The following is a 19,426-nucleotide window of genomic DNA, read 5'->3' on the forward strand; positions in this document are numbered from 1 at the left end:
AGTCTGAGAAAGTACCTATAAGATACCCTAGCTATGTAACCATAATGAAAGCGGTAGCTAACACCGCTGAGTACTAACTGCAAAAGCTGCATGAGGATTTCTACAGAAGAGAAAGACTTTTGGAGCGGAAATCCCCCAGCATCCAGGTCCAAGCCTGTGGCTCTACGGTCCCTACATCAATTTTTTCCACTAGGAGGTGGACAGAGTTTGGAATGAGCCACATAGAACTGTGTGACTTTGGATAAGTGACTTAAACCCGCTTTTCTTCAGATTCCTCAACTGGCTAAAGAAGATGGGTATATACAATTGTGAGGACTAAACGAATGGGGTTTCATTTGTTTCTTCTCCATCTCAAAACCCAGCACTGACACTGTCCTTCAAATATGTCTGGGTGCTCCCCATGGACAGATTCACCTCCCACTGGGTCAAACTGCCCATTTGGGGGATATTATTTAAGCCAAGCAGAATTTGAATTGGAATTTGAGTTTCAAGCAGCACACCTTAGCCTGGGAGGCTTAAGGCAGCAGATAAGAGCTTTCAAAGGTCTCCTTAGGCCACTCATTCTCCCTTCAGGCCTTTTGTGAGCTCGATCTCTGAGCCTCTATTTTCTTCTTTCGCGCCTCCCTCCCCACCCTGTTTCCAGTTCATCCAAACCTACAGGGCCAGAAACACCAGATTCTACTGTGAACCCAAATCTTCTAAGTTTCCTGGACGGCTCTGCTCATTGAGAAAAAGTTGAGGACATTCCCTTGCACAAGAATCTTCCTTCTCAGTGCCCTCACTAGTCCTGGCCAAGGTAAAAAGAAAAACCTGTCTGAATCCTGAGCTTAGCACTTTCAAAGCGGGAAGGATCGGTGCTTGGGGGAGGGGATAACTGTCTCCTATTTCATTCATTCAGAAACCATTGGTGGAATCGAGGGTATCAGGATTCCTCAGTCCCCAGTTATTTCACTTCTCCCAGCCTCTAAGCAGGTGGTTATGAGGAGTGAATTTACATTCGCTTCTGTATAGTGTGTGGCAACCACAGTGCCCACAGGTACACTCTTAGTGATGACAAAGTCCCTCCCATTTTCTAACGCCCAGAGCCAGATATATGGAAAGTTCTGGTCTCTTTAAAAACCCTGGCAATGCCAAATGTTGGCAAGGATGTGGAGCAATGGGGATTCTTGTATGCTGTTGGTGGGAGAGTAAACGGATACGGCCACTTTGTTTAAGAAATACCCTGGCGGTTTTGTTTTGTTTTTAAACTAAATATGCCCTTACCCAAGGGCCCAGGAATTCCATGTTTATGTGTTTATCCAACAGAAATGAAACAAAAAGGCTTGTACAAGAATGTTCACAGTGGCTTTATTCATAATAGCCAAAAACTGGAAACAGACCAAGTGTCCATCTGTAGGTGGATGGATCAACAAACCACGGTATATTCACCAATACTTCCCAAACACAAGAAGGGGCGAGGTAACTGCTCCACACAACCATGGTTCGGTCTCAGAAACATTTGCTGCGTGAAAGAAACGGTACACAAACATATGATTCTTTTTAAATGAAGCTTTAGAACAAACAAAGCTAATCTGTAGTGGAACAAAAATTATAATAGTAGTTGCTTCTGAGGATGTGAGGAGGGTAAGACTTGACTGAGAAGAGGCTAGAGGACTTACTGAAGTTATGATCAAGTTCTATATCTTATAAGGGTTTAGTTACAAGGCGTACATCCTGTCAACACTGCAAATACACACTTCAGATTTGTGTATTTCATCATTGTAGGTACATTTTACATCAGGAAAACAGCTGTAAGCAAATACAGTTGACTATGGAACAACCGCATGGGTCCACTTATATGTGGATTAAAAAATAAATACTGTCAGTATATTTTCTCTTCCCTATGATTTTCTTAATAACATTTTCTTTCTCTACTTTGTTGTAAGAAAATAGTATATAACACAAATGTACAAAATACGTGTTAGTCGACTACTTATATTACTGGTAAGGCTAAGTAGACTGCTGAAACAAAATACTAAAGACTAAGTGGCTTAGACAACAAGACTTTATTTCTTACAGTTCTGGAGGCTGGGAGTCCAAGTTCAAGGTGGCTGCAGGATTGATATCTGATGAAGACTCTCACTTTGGGTTGCAAATGGCTGCTTTTCCATTGTGTCCTCTTGTGGTCTGTCCTGCAGGTGGAGAGAGAGAGAGGATGCAAGCTTTTGCCATCTCTTCTTATAAGGGCACTCTCATGACCTCATCTAAACCTAACTCTTTCCCAAAGGCCCCATCTCCACATACCATCTCACTGGGGGTTAGCGCTTAAACGTATGACATTTTGGGGGGGACACAATTGAGTCCATGGCAGGGAGTTAATACACGAGAGGCACCGAGTGCCTAGCACAGAGCAAGCTCAGTAAATGTGAGTGATCATTCCTCCTGCTCTAAATCAAAAAGCACTGCCAGTATAAGTGAGCGTGTTTGTGCTCAGGGAGCTCCTTACAGTTTACAAGGCGCACTCCCCCTCATAACCAGTGCTGCTCGGAGTCTCTTGACCTCCCTGTGAGAGAAGCCTTTTCCAGATGAGAAAAGTGAGGAGAGGCTGGGAAATTTGCCAAAGTCACGTGCACTTAAGCAGCTTAGCCTCTTGACTCAGTCCAGTGTGTTTCCGTCTCCTTTTCTGAGATCACAGTCACCACCTTTAAGCAGAGTGTGGCCCCCTGGACCCACGCCAAGGCTGCTGAGAAGCTTGCAAGAGGGTCTGAGTTACAGTGAATCAGGAAATCTACTTCGAGTTTCATGGAATATTTCAGAGTATTTTTGTCTTAGGTTTTAAATTTCCCTTAGGGACAGACCTATTGACTTAGCTCTCTGTGACAAAGCAGCTTCATCCCATCAGCAGTGAATACCGAACATCATATCAGCAAAGTTATCAGAAGGAGCGACAATAGCGAAGTACCCCAATTCAGGGTTTCTCAATCTTTTGGCCCAGCCCATCATCCAAATGGGAGAAAAATTTTGTTACTGTACGCCAGTAGAAATAGTTTCTGCGTCTGAGATTCTTTTTGCTAAGGGATGGTAAACAGCAAATTGTTGCCATTTAAATTCATAGCTACCGCTCTGGCTCATTTTAGATAACAATAGATTAGCCCTGGAGAATGGTCTAATTTCTCTATCGACTTCAGAAACATTGACTATATTTGCTATAGATGGCCAATAAGTCATTTTCAAAAATCAACTAATCTTCCAAGAAGTCTTATTTTATGTGCATTCCACTCAGAATTTAGAAACCCATGGTAAGACATGAAAGCCTCTGTTTCTTCCAGATGTTTACCTGTGTGAGTGTCCAGCCTTGTTTGTTTATCTAGGATTCTGTGTAGGTGATAGGACCTCCTTTGATTGGTATGCGTGCCTGTGACTGGATGTATAAGGCATTTTTCTGACTGTTAATCATCTAATTGGTGTGTGTGAAGGGAAGTTGTGGAGCAGTCCTCAGCGGGCAGGGGGAAGTTGGTGAATTTTGCATTAAGAGCTGAGAAAGGCGCTTGAACATTCAATGGGTCAGGGTACAACTTTAATCCCAGTTCAGTTTACTTACTGCCTTTCATTCAACCAGAAAGCAGCCTTCAGTCTCAGAACGGGATCTTCATGGAAGTTTGGCTGGGGTTACAGGCTCATGAACCTGTGAAAGAATGTAGCTTCCTGCCAACAGAGGGAAATGACATGTGGGAGGCAGGGTTCTAGTGTGACCGACCAGGCCTGTCATCAGAGTCTGCTGCTAATGCTGAGCCAGATATAGGTCAGGAAGCCAAGGGGAAAATCTATACTTAAGACCGGAGCTAGCTTTCATGGTGAACCAGCACATGAGCTAAAGACCAGGAGTTGGAGGAATCAGGGTCTCTGTTTCTAAGACAACCTGAATTAATTAATAAAGGCAAAAATATCTGTGCTCTGTTGACCTGTTCTATTTTCTTGCTCGCGATTTAGATTTTCAACCGGGGCCTTCCCTGCCTTTCGATCTAGGTAGAGTGATGGAAACCTTTCATTTTCATGCCATTGGATATGTAAAGCTGTTCCTAAGATGCTTGCAGATCTCAGGTGAAGGAAGAGTGGTGGGGGAGGAGGGCATGCGTGCTTTCTGAAGACATAAAGCTCTGCCCCTTACTCGATGTTCACATACATCTGAAGCTCACACAGATCCCAATGCATGTCGTAGACCCTCCTAGAGATTTGGGAGTAGGCAAAGAGGATGATGGTCAGCAGGGGGCCAAGAGATAGAGGAGGGTTCTACCTTACAGACATGCATGGGAACAGGAGGCCTCCATTCAGACAACGTTTTTTGGTCACCTCACTGGACTGCATTCCATTTAGTCTCCACCTCGCCATCTTTTTGGCTTCCGCCCTCCTCACATATCTCTCTCTTTTTCTTTCGGTGGCAAAACGACCCATTTCTTCCCTGTCTCCCCACTCTCTGAAGTCTCAGTTCTTGCTGATATTCATCCCATAAGGTTTTATCTACCCCCACCTGGCCTGCTAAAGATAGCTCCTGCACCAGTTCTGTGGCTAGCTGTACTCTCTCTTTTAAATTTCACTTCTCTAGGAAAGTTCCTTTTAGAAGTGCTTACATCGTTCAGCCGAATTAAGGGGGTCAGGGCAGGGCTGCTGGTGGGCTTGTGCGAGCCTGGAGACCTGGCCTTGTTGCCCTGGCCTCCCCGGTGCTGCAGTGTGCCCACAAGGGAGCAGAGGAGCTGGCCAGCAGGGGAACCCAGCAGCTGGCTCAGGGTTCGGGGCGTGGGGATGTGGCTTCTGCCCAGTTGGCATGACCACTGTTCTGGCATTCCAGAAGTTCTCCTGGGAGAGGGAAGATGTTCTAGACACATCTACTAAGAAAGCAAATGCCCTGAAGCTTTTCTTTCTTTCCATGGAATGAAATTAAAAAAACGCTGATGCTTTAATGGTCTTCAGAGATGATGCAGCTTAATCCCTTAATGGAGAGTTGAGGAGGATGAGGCCTAGAGAAATAACACAGACATGCAACTCAATTAAACTAGACCCCAAATCTCTGGATTAGGCAGTTATGGGTCTGAATCCACTGCCCATGCTACCCATCCTTTGAGGCACACTCGGATAGATGACTGATACCACCAGGTGGTAGAGATGGCAACAAACATAACACAGGCCATCACCTGATAGGAATCAACATCCTGCTGGTGTCACCAGGGCCAGAGTTAACAAAAGTCAAGGTCATGGTGTAAATGCTGGCTGCTTCTCTAACCCCTTGGCTGCCTGGTTAAGGGCATGTGACTGTGAGAAGCAGCGTACCAGGAGCCAGGGAGATGGCTTGGCATGAATGTGCACTCTGCAAGCTATCTTTGGTCCATGCCTGGCTGGGTTTCTGTTTAATTAGGTGGATGATGATGGCATCCTTAGAGGTCTTCTGACTTCTGTAGTAGGGGTTCCCCCATTGACAGGGCTTCAGTGACCTCTTGGGGATCTTCTTAGGGGAAGCGCTAGTGAGCTGCACAGATATTGGTAATTCTACAAGGGGTGATACTGATGCGTGTGTGTGTGTACACACACACACACACACACACACACACACACACACAATTTAATAGTAAAAGCTAATTTATGCCAGGAAGAGGGAAAGGTGGAAAGCCTGCTCAGCATTGCTCCATAAGCAAAGAGTCCACCCTCAGATACTTTTCTTGGGTTACTGTTACTGAGAAATTATTTTATGGTTCTGGAATATGCAGAAAATGGGTTTTTGGGGGGTTACAGCTCATCCTCGTAATGGGCTGTTGTTTATTTGCTGCAATGGTGAAAAAGGGTTTTTAGTAGATAGTTATATAACCACATAAGTGGAGCCTTTGTTTAGAAGGTCTCTCTTAGTAACATTATTATTTATTCATTATAGTCCTTGAAAGAATCTAGGTAATCTTAAAATTGAAAGGCACCTCAAACACGAGTGAGGGCCTTGTACATGCCAGGTACTGTATTGTACTGGATTTTGGGGTACAGAGAGGGTTCTGACAGGCCTATTATTCTGAAGATCAACCTTCTACAACATCCCACACACCCTTGTCACAGTTTACAAGGCAGTAGAACTTTCTATATGTAATCCAAACCCTGGCTAGTGGCCATTGACCCTGAGCTTTAACAGTTGGGGTGCTTGGATGCTTGCTACCTCATCAGGTTTCTCTGATTTCTGAATTTCCTGATGCCATGGATTTAGATCTCTGCCCTACCCACTCCACTCTCCAGATTCAAATATTGATTTCTGCCCAATGAGGCTGCCACATCCTTTGATGCAAGACCAAGTGGCCTCAGTTCCATTGGCTTATGCTCCTGAGATACCATTCCCAGACCTGACATCATCCTGGTCGGGCTTATCACTGTTTATTTGCCACTGTCTTCCTAAAATCATGGCCTCCGGAATGGACCTGACCCTGAACAGAGCAGCATAGGGCTTGGGGAAGGAAGTCAGTGCTACCCACTGAGACCCAAGTGCCACTTCCTCTGGAAGCAGTGGGGTCATGGATAATTTTCCGAAAGGCAAGAGTCTTTTTTTCTCAAATTTCTAACATTCAGACTCCATTAAGTCACCAGATTTCTCTCTTGTCCACATTAGGATGGCATAATAAAGCCATGTGTCTCTCGTCCCCTTCATTGTCATGAATGACAATATTCATTTATTTAAAAAATGTTGACCAACTATGGGAAGTCTACTGTAGCAAAGGCCCTTCCTTGTTTTATGGATTTCTGAAAGCCTGACCTGTGGTTTGACCTGCAAAGAGAATGGCAGGAATCCCTTTGTCTTTCCAGAATAATCCCAGGTCCCCGTGAGCCCAAGAATGGGTCAATCTCTTTCGTTCACTTTCAGTCATTGGAGCAAATTCTTGTCTCTGGGTTCAAGGTGACAAGACCTTTGGAATTCTCAAAGACAGATTTTGAAATATACGTTCTACATACATAACAAATAAATATAAACAACAATAATTGTCAAATATACTTTCAGGGCATAATTTCAGCCAAACTTTATATCAACCCTATAACACTTTTAAAAGATGAGGAAGCTGAGGTGCAGGGAGTGAGGTCATCTGTCCAGGGACCCAGAACCAGTCAGTTAAGGGAGTGAGCTCATCTGTCCAGGGACCCAGAACCGGGCAGGACATAGACTCAACTCATCTGCTTGGGATTCAGCAATCAGGAGCAGTGACCCAGACCAACCCAGGGCCGTCCTTGCGCCAGGTGTCAGGGAGAACAAGGCAGCATGGGGCAGAGAGCAGAGCGAGCCTCAGAGCTCATCCAAGGTGATATTCTAGTTGGGGAACCAGATAAACTGCACTTCAACGTGGTTGCGCGCGCACACACACACACACACAGTGTCAGGCAGAGGAGGGCGAGAAAGAGAATGACTCCAATTCTGACTGGGTGAATCAGAGAAGGCTTCAACTAAAGAGGCCTCTAGGACTACCAAAGACAGTCGAATTTCAACAGGAGGAGGGGGCAGGGGAGCAAATGCCGCAGATCCTTCCAGGAGAGCAAACAGCATGAACAAAGCTGGGGGAGGAGGGGCACAGCGTGGCACCTCCCAGAAGAGGGCTGGATGTGGCCAGCATGTGGGACCTGGAGGAGGAGGTCACACACGGGGAAGGGGCGCGGGGAAGGCAGGCTCAGTGCGGCTTCTGTTTTGAAGAATTTTCACACGTACTCTTTCACAGCCACTCTTCAAAAATGTGTTTTTGTGGGCCTCTCTGCTTCAAATGCTCTCCTCTGTCCATGTCCACCTTGGAGTTCCAGCCTAAGAATAAAGACATCTCTTCCCTGAAGTGGTTATTGATCCCTGTGGCAGGAAGCGTGCCCTACCTCTCCTCAGGCCACCGGAGTGTGTTCTTGGCAGTCACCTTGCCAGAGGCGATTATTTGGGTCTAAGTGCCCTGGGGAGCCTTAAAAGGGAGAAATGGCACTCTGTTCACCTCTGTCCTATTACTGGCCTTGCACGTGGATGTCTCAGCTTCATCCTGGCTCTTTCTTCAGTCCTGCCTTCCCAGCCCCTTCCTGCTGCGTTAGTCAGGGAACTTGCTGTGGGAGCCCCCTCAGCCAATCCCCAGCCTTGACACTCACTGCGTAAAAAATTCATTATTCTCTGGGGAACAGAGAGAACCAAGCTGTAACTATTATCTCTCTAGTCTTGAGACCCCCTTACCAAGGCTGCACTCCCCTTACCCAGAAAATATGCCAGGCAAAGAAAGGAGAAAGCCGCCTGCCCGCAGAATCTCAGCAGAAGCCCCTCTGGGTCTACAGAGGAGGCTCGCTTCCTAATGTTTCAATTGGACGGTTAAAAAACCAAACATTTGCCCCTCGTTATTATAAATGAGGTATTAGAATTATAGTAGCACAACTTTGCGGGCTCCCTTTCTGCCCTAGGGGAAGTAAAAAGGGGTTTGAAGCTACTGTGTATTGGCTCCCCCAGAACTTGGCTGCAGGACCCAGGGACCCATCAAGATTCACCCAGTGACCAAGGATAGGCCTGTCGGTAAGGAAATAAAGGGAACACGGAACATTTTGTCTGGCACTGGCCCAGAAACTTCCTTACTACTGTGATAGAAAACATCAGGGTGGGGCCTACATAACCCAGAGAGGCCTGTTATGCCTCATTTACTCCTGAGTCCAGAGTCCTCTGCAAGCCCCAGCTTCCAGCCAGTGCTGACAAGGGCAAGGTGCAAATTGCTCACCTTGGACTTCAGAGGCCACCTGAGATTTGCTTTGCCTTTTCCCTTTATAAGGTTTCCCATGCTTTGGTGAAGATGGAAGCAGAAAGAATTAAATGCATTGATTTTCTTCTGAGGTCTGCCATCATAATCCCAAGCCTTCCCCATTTCTTTCCTTCTAGTGAAGCTGAAAGGGCCCCTTTTGTCGGCCTTCAGGCGCTCCCTTAGCCCCATTTGGGGCCATAGCCTGCTCGCCTGCCCTCATGGCTCTGTGCGACATCGGTATCTCTCTTGTGCCTCCAGAACGCAGCAAATAGCTGTGCAGATTGTTCATGGCACAGCTCTGAAGGTGCCATTCACAGAGGTTATGAGGCGAATTGCACGATGGCTCACAGTGGCCTGGTGCGTCTCCTTCGTACTTCTACACTGCCCTCGTCGTGTCAGGCCTGTCAGAGGCTTCCTGGAGTTGGTGGCTCTGAGTCCCTTTCCACCTTTTTAGAGAGTCTTGCACAGAGAAACAGTTCTCTGTTATAAGAAGAAAAAAAGTTTATTGTGACAAGCGGTAATTAATATGTGGCCTCAGTGCTGGGGAGAAACTAAGGGAGGGATGAGGAAAGGGTACCATGAAGCATGTAGTCCTTAAATAAAGGGAGAATACTACTCAGTTCTAGAAGATTCTTGCCCTGCAGGGGATGCCAGCAGAATGTTGCCATGTCATCTGGTTTATTTAATAGAAGTAGAAATCTGTATTTTTAGATGAAGTCTCCTGCTTTTTAATGTCGGCTCAAATGAATGGAACCAAACAAAACGACTGTGAACTGTTTTTATCCTCCTCTCTGCAGGTGGTAGTGATTTCTGCTTCACACACCGAAAGGCAAAATTGTCACAGAGCAAGACAACCATCATCACATGTTCTGCCTCAGGTGACAGAGACTCTCCTTTGAGGCAGCATCCTGCAGTTTGGAGGGCTGTCTGGCTAGGTGGCCCCTACAGGGCCTGCAGGGTTTTCCTACTGAGATAGTATCTCCCCTCCCCCGCTTGGTGTCATAACCTCTTGATGAACACATCTTTGCCCTCACAGCAAGGCTGGGACATGTGACCTCTAGGGATGAGTCAGCTTAGATGCAGTGATGTGCCTTTACCAGTCATAAATTAGTGAAATAGTTCTGTGGTGGTGAAGACCCCTGAGGGCCATCCACCCCCGCCCCCCCTCCTCAGCTTTCAAGGCCTCCTGGGAACTAAAGAGCAAGAAAAAGTTAGTATCAAGCACAGCAGGAAGCCTCCTGGCACCAAACTGATTGCTAAATGCTTTAAATATGACCCACATGGTTTCCATTTGCAGAAAAAGGAAGTTCAGAGATTTTCTGTTTTGCCAAGAAACTCCTGCCTGGTAATGCAACTGTATCATCAACCCAGGTCTTAATTTGGCTCTATTTTCATGAGAGCATGTGATCTTCAGATATTTAACAGCTCTGAGTATTGAATTTTTAAGACCACCATAGGTTCCTAGGTCTTCAGAGGAGGGAACACACGTGGGAAAGAGCAGCGTCTACGCAAGGCCCGCAGTAAGTGTAGGGCGCTGGTTAAGAACATGCCCCTGGGAGGCTCTGCCTCTTCAGCTTGGTCTTCAGAATAAACATGGAGCGGGCCTGAAACACGTGTAGGCTGTAACTTGAGGCAAGTCACCCAGCTAAGCCCAGTCTAGATCTGCCAAATCGACCTGAAAACCCATAAGCAGGAGACCAAATACCTGTTTTCAGAAGCCACCAAGGTTTGGGGTGGTTTGTCATGCAGCATCATCATGTAGATAGCTGACTCATACAAAAAATTGGTTAATACTTTGGAGTGAGTCAAATATAAGTTTGACTTGGCTCCTGTCTCTACCTGACCAAGTTTCTTAACTTTTTACCAACATAGTATTGGGCTTATTTTTGTGATGATTGAGACTACATACATAATTTACTTAGAATGAGACTACATACATAATTTGCTTAGAAATGAGACTACTTACATAATTTGCTTAGAATATTACCTGGCACATAATAGGTTCTCTATATTCTTTCTTTTTCTGGATATTCTATCTAATTAATAATAATACTATTTTTTTTTGAGGGGAGGAAAGCATTCTCCTTATCCAACCAACTATTCTCATTTTGGGCATTTCTTTTTATTCTTGTCCCTGTGAGGTTACTTTCCATAGAACCCCTTTTTCATCCACACCATAAAATTAGGTGGGAAAGATTTCAGAGGAAGAGTTTTTTGGGGCGAGACCAGGAGCTTAGTTTTGGACATGTCTAGAATGAGATATCTTATTAAATGTTTGAGCCAATGTGTTGAATAGAGAGCTGAGTCCGGAGTTCACAGAAGCCAAATTGAAAATAGAGACATGCAAGTAATCAGTGTATAGATGGTATCTAATACGTGTGACCAATTGCATCCACCACAGTAGGGAGAACAGCCAAGAAACAAGTCTTGGGAGTGAACCTGAAGACTCTCCAAGATTAAGAGGTCACGTATACAAGGAAGAATCAGGAAGAAGCCTCTAGGAAAGGAGGACAAACAGGAGGGCGGGTCCTCATGGACTCCAGTGAAGAATACTGTTCCAAGATCTACACAGTCAGGGCTTTGTCCTGATGGGATCTGTCCACAGACCTACTGAGTGCGAGGGCCCTTGGGAGGGCAGGGTGTCGGGGTAGAGGGCCTTTTGGAGTGAGTAGGATTTGTGAATTAGGAGAAACTGCTCTCCAGAGGTGTCCATTGCTGACCCCAGAGGTGGGGTTGATCCCCAGAGTAAAGGAGACCAGCTCGGTGGTACGATGCAGGAATGCAGTGGACTCTCTTGCGTAAGTAGGGTCTCTCCTGAGCTCTGAGGCTGCTGGTGGAGCTCTCCTCCGTCATACAGACTCAGGGGCTGCAGTCAGATGGTGATAAAGGCTGCTAAAACGGGTCAGGCCCCTGCTATGGGCTGAATTGTGTCCCCTCCTACCCCAAATTTTGATGTTGAAGCCCTAAGCCCCAGTATGTCAGAATGTAACTGTATTTGGAGATAAGGTCTTTAAAAAGATGATTGAGTTAAAATGAGATCTCTAAAATTGTTCCTAACTGAATCTGACTGGTGCCCTTATAAGAAGAGAAAATGCAGGCATCAGACAAGCACACACAGAGGCAGGGAGACCAGGCGAGGACGCAATGAGAAGCGGCCCTCTGCCAGGCAGAAGGGCGTCCTCAGGAGAAACTAACCTTTCCCACGCATTGATCTCAGACTTCCGGCTGTGAGAAAATAAATTTCTGTCGTTTAAGTCACCCAGTCTGTGTTGAGGCCCACAAGACAAGAAACCGAGGGTGGTGCCCAGCAGCCAGCTAGAAACCCAGGCCCTTGGTTCAACAGCTCAGAAGGAACTGAACGCTGCTGACGCCCTTGCTGATAAGTGAACTTGGAGGTGGACTCCTCCCCAGCTGACTCTCTAGATAAGACCTCAGCCTTGGCCAAGACCTTGCGTGCAGCCTTGTAAGAGCCCCTGAAGCAGAAGTGGCGGCAAAGCCAGATTCCTGACCCACTGAAACTGTATAACAGACGTGTGTCTTTTCAAGGTGCTAAGTGTGTGCTCATTTGTTACTCACAGTGGGTAAATAATATAATCCTAAAAAAGGTCCTTGAGATGTAGACTGAGGTTTATCTTGGGCCTAATTAGCATTAGCCTGAGGCAGACTCTTTGAGTATAGCTGGAAATTTGAGTCTCCTGGAAGAAATCACCTTACTACTGACCCCCTCAAAGTCCTTTTTAATGAAATAAGAAGTTTGGACAGATCTCCAAGATCGCTTTTAGTACAAGTTTTCTACAATATGGATTAAGAGCCCACAGCCCGTACATCCAGTACATCCAGTACATACCATAATGGCTTATGGTAGCCCATTAACGTCTTCTTTAAAAGCCGGTTTTTGGTATTTTAGATTTTTGCAGAAGGTAGCTGGAGTGGTTCAAACAGTGTCTCCCCAAAATCCACATCCATCCAGAACCTCAGAGTGTGACCTCAGTTGGGGTCTTTACAGATTTAATTAGGTCGAGATCATACTAGATTAGTGTGGACCCTAAATGTGATGACTGGCATCCACATAAGAAGAAGAGGGGACTTCCAGAGATACACAAAGAAGAAGGAGATATGAAGACAGAGGCAGAGATTAGCACGATCGGCTGCAAGCCCAGGAACGCACGGACTGCTGGGTGTCACCAGAGGCTGGTGGGAAGGTGAGGAAGACTTTCCTGGGTCCTTTGATGGGAACGTGGTCCTGCTGACACCTTGATTTTGGACGTTGGACTTCTAGAACTGGGAAGGAACTGATTCCTATCATTCGAAGCCCTCCAGTTCGTCCTAATTTGCCATGGCAGCCCTGGGAGACTAATACAACAGCATATCTATTTTCTTTTACACTCATGTATCCTATACAGAAGTCATTAGGATTCTCGGAATTTTTATGAAGAATTAGAAATATTCCATGATGAGGCCATGAAGAGGGTGATTTTGAACATGTTAGATAACTTGAAAAACTGCATAAGATACAATGTTAAGAGCAGAAAGCAGAAGTATGTACAGTACGATTATAACTGGGTTAAAAAGGAACCCTCTGCATTGGGAAAAAGAGGAGGCTGAAATACAAACAGGATAGTAGCATTCTGGAGGGTTTTCTCTCTTTCAAGTTTTCAAAATTCCTTAATGTTTTTATATTCAATTCTATGGAAAATGTTCTAGGGAAATAGAAGAAAATGAATCAAGATTTTAAAGTGAGAGTGTGAGAAACATGCAGGTAATGAAACATCATAATGAAATGAATGTTCGTGACCCCGATGGCCAACTGAAGACCAGTAGTAGCCATGAAATGTATAGACTTTTCCCTATGTATTCCGTCTCTCCCTCCCAGAGGTAACGGCTGTTCCAAATGGACTATATATCACTATTTTGAGTTTTTAAATGCAGCATTATTGTGAATGGTGAATGTGTATATGATAAGCGTGTGGTTCTATTTATTCTGAGATTTATTAGAATGGTCCTACTTCCTAGTCTGGCGATATGCCTTCTTGATTCAATGTCATATACTCAACATTCTTACATATTGAGTTATATAGTTGAGAGTTGTCCTTTTGGTTTCATGGATGTGTAGCCTTCTCGTGACACGTGTTCATTCACAGCTTTATCCAGGTATTTTGGAACAAAGAAATAGGTGGCGAGGGCTGCGGGTGGAGAAGAAATCTAGAAATTGAGGCAAAATTTTCCGAGCAAAACTTTTGCAATAGGGACTCTCAGGCATCATTTGAGCAAGTCATGGTTGCTTTCTTTTCTCTTTCTCTTCCCCAGTTGTTGCGTTTACTCTCCTGATGTCAGGGCGTGATTAATGTGAGGCACCCACAGGCCAGTTCCCATTTCAGGAGGATCTGAGGGCACAGATTGGGGGTAGGGGAACGACAGCTCAGCGAAACTCTGCTTATTTCCTTAGAGCTCATCTTTATTTTTTGGCAATTTTGCTTCCTCTTCAGGTCTTTGGTCCATGCTGTGACCTCAGTGTCTGCTGACTGAGGAATCATATGCCTTTTCTGACTGTGGAGTTTGAGCTTTATCAAACCCCACTTCCTTGGCAATAGACTGTCGGCCTCATGTCAGCAGTGGGGATAAACCTTTCTGAGGCTTTCCATTTACATCCACATGATTTCAGTGACTGCCGGTGGCCCCCCGATCTGATCTTCCCATACAGGAAGCCACACTACACAGATGCTTCTGAGACAGGCACTTCACTGCTAAAAACGGCACTTGAGTTTACACAGCCTTTTCAGACGCATTCTTCCAGCTGACTCCAGCAACAATTCATTTCAAGTTCATCTGACAGTGGAGAAGATGCAGCGTTGAGTGAGAGGATGGGGAAAATATGGCTAGAGAAGACAACTAGCATATGTTTAAGATTCTTCCCTGGGTCTAGCCCTGTGCTAGGTGCTTTATATATGTTGATCCTTTAAACCAAACTTGTGAAGCCAGCAGTATTTTCAGGCTATTTCTTTAAAAGATAGATCACTGCTATAAACTACATGTCTGTTTTCTCTCCCAGGTTTGTACGTTGAAGTCTTAACCCTCGGTAGGATGGAAGTAGGAGGCGGGGCCTTTGGGAGGTGATGAGGTTTAGGTGAGGCGATGAGAATGGGCCTCCGTGATGGTGTGAACAACGAAGGGCTCCCTGGCAAGACTCGCAAGTGCAGTAACTAAAAGGAACCACATGGGAGGTTTTGGTCATTAAAAAAAAAAAAAAATGCATAACTGAGCAAGTTTGGGTGGAAACTCATGCTCTAAGGCCAATATGATATTTACTTCTACCTTGATCAAGCCCTGTCCATTGTCTTTGTGCGTCTAGAATATACTTAAAATGTCAAAATGGTCTCTTCTACTGGCCCTGCTGTGGGACCAGACAACCTCAACATTGTTCATAACCATCTTTTACCTGAATTCTTCTGTGAAATTATGTATGTGAAATGTTAACTATCCTGCATCCACCAATGTCAAAAAAGTATGTATCTCTCTATTTTACTTTTACCCAACTCTAGAGATTTCCCCACTTTGCTTTCTTCCGTTTCCTTAATCTGCCACCAATAGATTTCACATAACCTTCCTTACATCTTCTCCTTTAATTCTAATATAGAAAGTGAACTGCAAAATTGCTATTCTCTGGAGCAGTATCTCAATCCTTTGAGATTTTGCTTCCAGGGCTAGCCACAAAGCCTTTGCCTCATAATAAACTCCTTGAAACTTTCTTTAGGTTTGGAATTGCTTTAACTGACCATGCAATTAGTGTCTTTATTAGAAGAGAAAGATCAGAGCTTTCCCTCCACCATGTCAGGACACAGTGAGAAGGTGGCTCTCTATAAGTCAGGAAGTAAGTGGGCTCTCACCAGACACTGGATCAGCTGGCACCTTGATCTTGGACTTCTAGCCTCCATAACCATGAGAAATAAGTGTTGCTTAAGCAGCCCAGTATATGGTATTCTTATAGCAACCTGAACTGACTGAGGCAACAAGTAGGTTCAGAGAATAAAGTGACAAAGAATAAACAGAAGAGAAGGAACTGAAACTTAGCTCTATGTCTCATGTTTAGTGCTTTTGCCTATTACTACCCGTATTTCTTATCTTTTGCTGAGCAACTGGTTACCCCAAAACTTAGTAGTTTAAAGCAATGACCATCATTTATGATTGCACACTTTCTATGGGTTAGGAATTTGGGAGCAGTTGTGGCTGGGACTGTTTTTGCAGAGGGTCTCTCATGGAAGTCCATTCAAGACATTGGCTGGAGGCTGCTGTCATCTGAGGACTCAAATGGGGCTGGAGAATTTGCTTCCAAGGTGGCCGACCCACACGGCTGGCAAGTTGGTGCTGGCCGTTGGCAGGAGACCTCAGTTTCTCTTCATCTGTGCTTCCCTAGTGTTCTCCAAAGACAGTGCCTGGCTTCCCTGAGTGAACGAAGCATGAATGATCAAGATAGAAGCCAAAATGTCTTCTTTGACTTTGCCTCAGAAGCCACATCACCATTTCTGCAACATCCCATTGGTTACAAAGGCCAGCCCTATTCAATACAGGAGTGTAGGACACGGGGGTGGTGAATACCCGCAGGCAGGATTATGGAGCCTGAGTACAACACTAACCACGTTGCCTAACAACATGGAATGTCAATGCTGATTACCAAAACATCCAATACAGAGGTAGCATTTTCATAGTGTTAACTGGGTTCCAGAATCTGAAAGCATGAAGTTTTTGGGTTTCCATGATTTTATAATGAAAACTGGACTAAAGGGGGTTTGTCCACGAATAATGTGAACATTGGAAAGGATCAACATCGAATTACATAGTAATTTTGGGGTCGGGGGGAGGATGGGTATTTGATAACTTAAACATTTTAAACATTCAGTATATGTTAAAAACAACAACAACAACAACAAAACATTTCCCAGTATACTCAAACTAACATTATTATACCAGAAAACATAACTAAATCTTTCCCTGAGTCTTATGAGTCATTCCAACAAATTACTGAACCGGAGGAAGGGGTCGTGGGGATCCTTGATTTATAACTGTCTGGTTAGAAGTGCCAGAGGCCTGGACTTGGGACTGACATCTGATTTGGGGGGCAGTCTTGTGGAGTCTGGGCTAACTCTGGGCAGTTAGTGTCAGAATTGGATTAAATTGTGGGAAACCCAGTTGGTGTCCACAGAAAACTGGAGAATTGGTTGGTGTAGGGAGGGAAAAAGCTCCTACATTTGGAGTCAGAAGTGTTGGGAGTAGAAAAAGTTTTCTTTTCGTGTTGATCGTAACTCCTGGATTAGGGGTTGACACCTGCTCGCTCCACTGGGCAGTTGTGATGTTCCTCTCAGGGCTAGGAAGTTACGTGTGGGTGTTACTCTGGCATTATGTGATGGTCCAGTCCTCCACTTACGTTATTCATCTCACAGTTTCCACACTGCCAGTGTATCCACTTTACAGTGAAACAAACAGGTTCGGGCAGGTTGGGAGCGCTGGGGCCCCTTCTCCCCTGCAGGGGAGACCTGGGTGGAGCCATCCCCAGGGCAGGCTCCAGGTGCCACCACCTACACAGCTCTGACAACAGGCTTCAGGCCTTTTTTCCTCTCTTTTCCCTGTTAAAAGACCCCCTTCGCGTTTTTATTTTGTTTTGCAAACGGTGCATGTTTGTTCAATAAGCAACAAAAAGAGAAACAATCGTGTTTACTGGACTTCAGAGCCCAGGAAACTTGAGTACATCCCCTAGTCTCAAGGGACCAGTTTCCTCCACTATAAAACAGGCAGCCATCACTCCTGCCCCTTCGTTTTACGTAGATCCTTCTGGAGCCCTATTCTGAAATCAGCCAAGAGCTGGCGCCCTGAGTTTGTATTTGTTTCTAATTCAAGTCTGCAGATGCAGCCCTTGAAGTCACCTCGAGCCTTGGTCTGTCTTGACCCCCAGCCCCAAGGCCGACGTCACGGCTCAGGGCTGCGGAGCCAAAGTCGTGGGGAAGTCCAGCGGGGCCCTCCGTTAATGCGACAGCGCCACCCTGCGGTCAGTATGGAGAACAGTAGCTATACCCAAGAGTGAGAGCGGTTCTGGGTGCGGAGAGGGTGGCCAGAGGCTCATTTTAGTCCGGATCCGAGCCGGTCGGGTGGAAATCATCTCAGTCAGGGAGGAGTCTTCTCCTAATAGAGGATGGATGACGACACGCAAGGCAGCTGGAGCCACTTCCATGGCTTCTGCTGTTGTGACTTAAGTTTTCCCCCTTTTCCCGTCGCCCTGGGAAGAACTGCGCACAGAGCTGTGCCCGGGGGAAGCCCTGTCCCTAGCTCTGCCTTGGGACCCTCGCATTTGCACCTACGGCACATGCGCAGATCAGGTGTGCAGGCGGTTTTCTCTTGCCCTCCAGGATTCGCCGGAAATTCTTACCTCCTGCTCCCCCTCTTTCTTCTTTGTCATTAAACTCCTCAGTTTTCTGGACACCTAGGTGTCTGGATGCTGAATGACCCAAGGGGTGCAGTTAAGAGACCCTGGATCCAGACGCAGCCGTGCCGTGTGGGAGCATCTTGTCATATATACCATGGGGAGACAAGTCTCACCTTTGAAAACAGAGCCTCCTTGACTGGCTTGCAACCTCTACGTGGTATTGTGGACCCCACTGAGACTGTAGGTTAGAGCCGGGGTCCCCAACCCCTGGGCCGTGGACCAGTATGGATCTGTGGCCTGTTAGGCACCTGGCCGCAGAGCAGGAGGTGAGCGGCTGCTGAGCGGAGGGAAGCTTCACATCTGTGTTTGCAGGGGCTCCGCAGGGCTACACTGCCTCAGCTCCATCTCATAGGAGCATCAGTCCCTGGTGCCAAAAAGGTTGGGGACCACTGGGTGAGAGGACAAAAGCCTGCACCTGCATTTCCGAACCTCATAATCTGGACTCGGCCGTCTCTTCTAGCCTTAATTCCAGCTACCGTCTACCCAGGCAGATGGGGGCGCAGGGTCCCCCCAAACTTTCCAATGATTTCCCCCCTCCGCAGCCTTGGTAGTGCCATTGCCTCGGCCTGGAAGGCGTCTTCCCCAGCTCACTCTGCCTAAAATCTGCACATCCATACGGGCTGTGCTTGCTTCCCCAGCCTCTTGGAATTGCTGAGGAGAGTCTGCCACGTGAACTCCAGAACCAACAGCTCATGCTGAATGTGCGGATGGGTTCTGCAAATTATCTTAGTTTTCTAACTGGAAGGGCAGTATCTGTGCTGTTTTATACCAAAATAAAAAATTTAAAAAAATTAAAAAAGAATCAATCATTATCTTACTTCTCTGATATAACTATTAATTTTTAATTAATTTTAATTATTATTCCCCTCCAGACTTTTGCAATTTTTTTTCTGTGCAAATAGATGTATTTTACAAACATATATTAACCCTCTTTTAATGTGCATAAGTTATATTTCTGCAGCTAGTTATGGAGCTTCCGGAAGTAGAAACTCCTACTCACCCTTCAAACTCTGGCCCCCTTCGCTCCTCCTTCCAGGACTCTGACGCTCACGGGCACTGCTCCCCTCTGGGTGTTGATGACTCCTTGACTATAGTTTTCTGTCAGTACTTATTGTCTTGCAGTTGGCTATTGATTTATGCATCTGACGTCCCGCTGGACTGGAACTCCTTGAGGCTGGGAACTCTGTCTGGTAGATTTTTGTATTCCTAATGG

The 19,426-nt window shown here is 45.8% G+C and overlaps 1 long non-coding RNA gene across 2 annotated transcripts; it reads right to left on the reverse strand.

Annotated features, from left to right (window-relative positions):
• Positions 1 to 1,340: 1,340 nt before the first annotated feature.
• Positions 1,341 to 12,042, reverse strand: LOC107507223. Of its 2 annotated transcripts, none has more exons than XR_001596122.2 (3): positions 11,937 to 12,042; positions 2,057 to 2,171; positions 1,341 to 1,501 (listed from the first exon to the last, which is right to left on the reverse strand). It is a non-coding gene; the product is annotated as an uncharacterized LOC107507223 (long non-coding RNA). The 2 variants fall into 2 exon arrangements; XR_001596123.2 differs by lacking the exon at positions 11,937 to 12,042 and adding an exon at positions 2,486 to 2,555.
• Between the last annotated feature and the right edge of the window lie 7,384 nt (positions 12,043 to 19,426).

Source organism: Rousettus aegyptiacus, unplaced genomic scaffold (assembly GCF_014176215.1).
Source record: "Rousettus aegyptiacus isolate mRouAeg1 unplaced genomic scaffold, mRouAeg1.p scaffold_m13_p_16, whole genome shotgun sequence".
NCBI classification, from domain to species: Eukaryota; Metazoa; Chordata; class Mammalia; order Chiroptera; family Pteropodidae; genus Rousettus; species Rousettus aegyptiacus.